This window comes from Bos grunniens, chromosome 15, assembly GCF_055505025.1.
Source record: "Bos grunniens cultivar Pamir isolate PY7600 chromosome 15, Bosgru_T2T1.0, whole genome shotgun sequence".
NCBI classification, from domain to species: Eukaryota; Metazoa; Chordata; class Mammalia; order Artiodactyla; family Bovidae; genus Bos; species Bos grunniens.
In genome coordinates, this window is record NC_141179.1 from 58,252,685 (window position 1) to 58,259,450 (window position 6,766).

Here is a 6,766-nt window from a genome sequence, read left to right on the forward strand (position 1 = left end):
TGTTTACGCTTCTTTCTCCATTCATCCCACGCTCACGTTCCGCCACTATGTTCATATGCCTGTTTTCTACACCTGTGTCTCCACTTCTTCCCTGCAAATGGGTTCATCAATTCCAGTTTTCTGGATTCCATATGCTGTGCTGTGCTTAGTCACTCAGTCATGTCCGACCCTTTGAGGCCCCCTGGACTGTAGCCCTCCAGGCTCCTCTGCTAAGTGTTAATATATGATATTTATTTTTCTCTTTCAGACTTCTACTTCACCTATGTATAACAGGCTTTAGGATCATACACCTCACTAGAACTGACTCATATTCATTCCTTTTTATGGCTGAATTGTATATGTGTATAAAATTGTATATATGTACCACATCTTCTTTAAAAAGAACAAAAAACAAAGGGGAGCCAAATTCTCTCCAAGGCTTATTTAGAAGCAATAGATCTGGCTCTGCCAGATCCAAACCACGTCTCAGCTACCCGAGTCATCTTCCTCTATTCCCTGCCACCTCCATCCTAAATAAACAGACAAAGAGCTACAGGTATATGGGATTAGGGAGTCACTGACTCCCCAACTCCAGCGTCTCGTGAGGAAAAGAATGATGCCTCCTAACTTTACCCCACAGCAAGTGAGGAGAGCACGTAGAGAACAATCTGAGAGCCTGACAGATCCGCAGCAACAGAAAACTGTCGTCTCATTCCTTGGTTGGACCTTTGCTTACGCAATGCACATACTAAACTCCCCGTTTAAGCAAGGCAAAGGGACTAAGGAGAGATGGCAAGCAGGAGAAAGAGGCATCAGTGGTGAGATTTGGTAAAGGTGTGTGAAATTTTCAAAGTTAAGTGAACATGGCAAATGGTAATTGAACAGGAAATATCTTGCTGGTAACACACCCAAAAGGGTTGGGCATGCAGTGGGATATCAAGAGCATCAAGAAGCTGTGAGATAAACTACCAGGAGCATAGGCTGAATGGGTTCCAAACAGTTAAGCTAGAAAGAATCTCATAATAAAAAGTTGGCAGTAAGGAAACCTCAAAGGGCCCTTTTGCATCCCACAAGAGTCGGCATAAGCATGCTTGCCTTACAGGGGTATCAGCAGCCAGTCAATCTTAGCCAGTGACTCATTGACTGCCCAGAGATACGGAGAATTGCTGTGACCTACTAAGGTACGGATGCTTGTACTATTCCATCTTTTTCCATAATAGAGAGAATAAGAAAGGGAAAATAGAGAATGAAGAGATATAACATGTGCTCCTGCTCTAAATCAAGCTGAAGTCGGATGCAGAAGAGTAGAACAGAAGCAGTAAGTTGAATGTGACATTGAAGTTTTAAATTCAACTAGACTAGACTGGACTTCTTTGTACCTAAAATTTACTGGAAGCCTATACAATTCATTTAAAATAGTTTATATTATTATATTTCATTAAATTACTTGCAAATGGTCACTTCCTCCCCCTTGTCTGCCTCCATAGACTGGAAGAAAATGGCATGAACCCTGCATTCATGTTGGGCTCAACTATGGGACTTGCTTTGGCACATGGAATGTTGGCAAAAACACAAATAGCATTTAGGTGGATTGGCTGGCTCTCTTGCATTTCTGCTTTTTACCATGAGAAGAACAAGTCTCATGTCCAGAGAGGATGAAGAACAAGTCACTGGTCCAAACAGGATGGGAGACCCGTGGAGAAGACATGAACTAAGCTTATAAACTTCAGCCAAGCCCTGTCTAGAACAGCTGGAGCCCAACCAACTGGCAAAATGAGAGAAATAAAAGGATAGATAGAAGTTAATGTAGCCATTCCACCATGTTGATAGGTATTACATTGTTTACCTTCTTAAAATTTTAAATTCAGAGAATGCTGCAGTCAATATCTCTTCGCATATATCACCGTGAATAAGAAAATTATTTCTGTATGCTAGAAAATGAAAGGAAAATTTCCTAGCCAAAGGCATTGCCCATTAAAACTTTGTTATATACTGCCTAAATTCCTTGAAAAACTGATAAAACTGTTCATATCATCACTATTTACGTTCCTACCCACTGGACCTAGGAGGATCTGTTTCTCCATTTCTTCCTAAAGACTGGACTTGATCTTGTCCAATTTTATCAAGTTGAGAAGTGAAAAACAGAATCTCATATCTCAGTATCAGTGGTTGAAAATAGTAAGGCATTATTACTACATGTGCTCATAGGGAATGTTTATTACAATTCAAGTGAAAAAGCAAGTTGTAGAATTATGAGCGTAATATAACCTCATTTCTTGTGTACACATATGAACTTATACATGCCTCATGTACAAATGTGTACATGTATATTAACTGTGTGTGTAGGCATACCTTTATGTAAGTCTATATAAACATTAAAAATCTGGAAATATATTCTCCAAACTGTTACCGTGATTCTCTATGGCACATTTCTTTGGGGACAAGAGAGTAAAGAGAGAACTTTAGTCATGTACTTTATTTATGTAGTTCCATATTATTTAAAATTTTATGATCATGTAAAATTTTATAAGAAAAGAAAGTGATACAAATAAAACCATTTCCTTAAATATGAAACAAAGATCTTCATTAGCAGAATTATATAGCCATAATCTCTATTAATGATTTCTTTTATTTTCGAACTCACTGAGAAATCCATAAATTGGTATATTCATGTGATACGTCACAATCATTCTGTGGCTGGTATTTATCATTAATGTTATTTAATTTAGTAACATATCAAATATGGTAAGTTATAATAAAAAATATTTAAACATCATATATTGATAAGGCAGGCTTCCCTTATGGCTCAGCTGGTAAAGAATCTGCCTGCAATGTGGGAGACATGGGTCAATGTGGGAGACCTGGGTTCAGTCCCTGGGTTGTGAAGATCTCCTGGAGAAGGGAAAGGCGACCCATTTCAGTATTCTGGCCTGGAGAATTCCATGGACTGTATAGGAATTAATAATAATAATCCTTATAATAAGTAAAGAAGTATGAAAAATTTTAAAATCTCATTCTATATATATTCATGACTGGGCTCATGAAAATAACCAAGTAACGCTAATGTACTACAAAATAAATGAATTCCAGCTTTCCATTTGTATTTCTGTCTCAGAGCTCTGTGTTTATCAATTTTTTTAAAGCCATTAATGGGCCAACCCAACCCTTTTAAGTAATCTGTTAAAAGAGTAAAACAACGTTTCCATTGAGATGTTTTTATATCGCTAGTTTATCTGTCTAAAAGCATCTCAAAATTAAAATTTACTCCTACATTTGCAAACCAAGTACACATGTCTGGATGAAGCATTTTTAGTGGCTTTTGATATTCAAGATGACTTTCTCAGAAGTAGGAAAAAATAGAGCACTTTGAGAAATTGAAATTTGGCTAGACAAATAATGAACCCACAGATCATTATTTCCCAAATATTTTATATAAATGGTGTGTTAACTCTCTTTTCCCACTGCTCAAATCATGCAGTGAGTGAGAAGCCACCCTCTTTCTGCCAAAAATGCCATCAGAGTCTTGTGAGCTAATTGGAAAAATGATCATGAAAGAAAAACAAAGAATGTTATAGAACCCTATAAAGCTGAGAACAAATAAAAAGTATTGTAAATCTTGTAGCCATGCGTTCTGGGAAACAAACTCACTCAGAAGGACAATGCAGATAGTGGAGTGCAGTTTATTACACCGGTGGGCCCAAGGCAGAATATCCTCTTAGCCAAGGACCCGGACCAATTTTTGTGAAAACCTTATATACCCTAAGTGTACGTGCCCAAACCCACCTCCCCAAATTCCCTGAAACTAGTCTGAACAAAAGAAAAGAAAGATACAATCAAAGTTAACCCGTGATTCATATGCCTTTAGCCTAGGTAGTTAACAATGGACAATTATCAATAGGCCTGTGGTCATACCCCAATAAGTGTAATAGAATTTATGATTCTATTTGTTTACACAGATAATTAGGGTATTCTTTTAGGCAACAGAGAGGCTAGGTACAAGCCCTGGGGCTCTTCCATCTGGGGGCCTGGTTTTCCAGTTGGTATGTCATTTCATATCTATGGTAAGCCATAGATACTGGGCATAGAGCTCAAAGTCCACAGTCCGGCCCAAGATTGAGTCCTGCTTTCAAGATGGGGCCTGTTCTGTCTGTTTCTTCCTTCATTCCCCCATCTTGATGCTCTTAACTCATAGTATGAGCATCATTCATAGGGATATATTGCACCTTGACTCTCCAACCTCCAATTTGGGAGAACAACATCAACCTTTGGGTTACAAAGTTCATAATACATTGTAAAATAAAGGGTCCACAAAGCAGAACTATCAAGGCAACTATAACAATGGTAAATATAGTTTTCCACCCATCACCTTTCACCCAAGATAGGACCAAAGCCCAAAAAGGAAGATTATCAGACATAACTTTTACCTGACCTTTCATGTCATCTAGGGTGGCTGATATATAGCCAGATAAATCAGGAATATATACACAACATTCAACTTTAATTATAGCACAGGTCCCTTTTTGTACTGAAACTATGATTAGTCTCAAGATGATACCAGCAAGTCCTTGTAGCAGCAGTTGATTGTAGAGCTTCGTCTCTGTTTCTTCTTCTTCTTCTTTTTTTTTAAATGTGTTTATAATAGCCAGGACATGGAAGCAACCTAGATGTCCATCAGCCTATGAATGGATAAGAAAACTGTGGTACATATACACAATGGAGTATTACTCAGCCATTAAAAAGCCAGAAAGTCTTTTGGACTCTGTTTCTTCTTTAAAATGATCTTGGTTTCACAGGGATCAATGGGGTCCTATTGTGTAGTCCACTCAGCGTCCTCCGGGTCTGCATGATATGCTCTCTTCACCCTCATTTGGTGGATCCAGGGAGTGACGCTTGCAGTAGGGCTGGTTAGAACAACAGTATATGGACCCTTCCAATGTTGGGTCAAGGAGTCGTGTTTCCAGTCCTTGACCACACCTGATCCCTGGGCACAAATTCGTGAATCTGTTCCCCAAGGGGGAATGGCACCCTTTCTAAATGTCTTCACAAATTTAGTCACCTGATTTATTACCTTACCCAGTTGTTCCATCTGCTGTAAAATCTCATCTCCCTTTACCTGAGGCAAATTTGTTGACACCTGTTTTATTATGGGAGGAGGCCTCCCATACACAATTTTGTACAGAGAATTTTGTATACAATTGTACACAATTTTGCCATGGGACTGTGGGGTCATCCTGAGTCTGAGCAGAGCCATCGGAAATAAGTCCACCCAGGAACAGTCAGTGTCTAAGATCCACTTGGAGAGTGTCTCTTTAGGTGTCCGGTTGGTTCCTTCCACCATCCCAGAACTCTGGGGCCTATATGCTGTATGTAATTTCCACTTGATGTTTAAAGTTTTGCTTACTTGTTATACTAAATCAGCTACAAAAGCGGGGCCATTGTCTGATCCAATGCTGGTAGGAAATCCAAATCTGAGAACTATCTCCCTAAGCAGGCACCAGGCTACTTTTGATGCTCTTTCAGTCCGGGTAGGAAAAGCTTCTACCCATCCCAAGGACGTACATACTATGACCAGCAGGTAATGGTAGTGTCGGTGAGGTTTCATTTCAGTGAAGTCCACTTCCAGGTGTTCAAAGGGCAGCGTGCCTTTTACCTGAATCCCTGGAGGTTTCTGTCAGTGCCAAGAGGCAGCATTGGCCTGTGAGCAGGCAGTGCAGTTCTGAGATTTTGTGCTGCATAGGGAAGAGAGGCGGGAAACCAAGAAATATTTTCCAATCAGCTCTTCCAGTTTATCATGGCCTAGATGGGTCGCTTGGTATGTTTGGCTTACCAGAGTGGGTGCCAGCTCCTCTGGTACCAATAATTTGCCACTTGGCAATTCCCACCATCCCTTTTCAATCTTGATGGCCCCTTCTGCTTTGGCTAGTTGGTTTTGGGCTTCAGTGTATTTTGAAGAGTCTAGCGTTAGCTCAGGTAGCTCCGCCAATATGAGAGCTTTAATAGGGGCTTTACTTGTCACCCCCAAGACCTCGTCTGCTTGTTTAGCGGTCTTATCTGCCAATCTGTTCCCTGAACCCGGGGGGGTATCCTCTTTTTGACATTCTCAGCAGTGTATGACTGCAACCCTTTCTGGTTCCCACGCAGCATCTAATAAGGTTTTAATTTCTTCCTTATTTTTAATATCTTTTTCACTACCTGTCAAAGGCCTCTCTCCTTATACAGAGCCCTGTAGTGTGGCAAAAGCATACCTGGAGTCTGTGTAAATGTTTGTCTTTTTACCTTTTGACAGCTGGAGGGCCTGGGTTAGAGCATATAGTTCGGCCTGTTGAGCGGACCAGTGTGATGGCAGAGAGCTAGCCTCAACGACGGTTTCTTCCGTGACTACTGCATATCCTGACAGTCATTGTCCTTGTTTCGCCAGGCTGGTGCCATTGGTGGACAGGACCCAATCTGGGTCCTGGATTGGCTGGTCTCTCAAGTCAGGTCTGTTGGCATATTTCCTTGCAATCATGTGAGGGCCCACCTTCTCCCACAAGAAACAGAGTGGCCAGATTCAGGGCCTGACAAGGCTCAGTAGTAACATGGGGGTCTCACATAACAGTCCCTGGTATCGAGGAATCCGGGATATTGACAGCCATTCATGGGGGTCCCCTCACAGGAGAGTGTTGACCTCATGCAGGACTTTTACGAACAAATCTTGACCCAAAGTCAGCTTGGTTGCCTCCCGGACCAGTAAGGCAACTGCAGCAACTGCCCGTCAGCATCCCAGCCCCAGGGGCTATATTGTCCA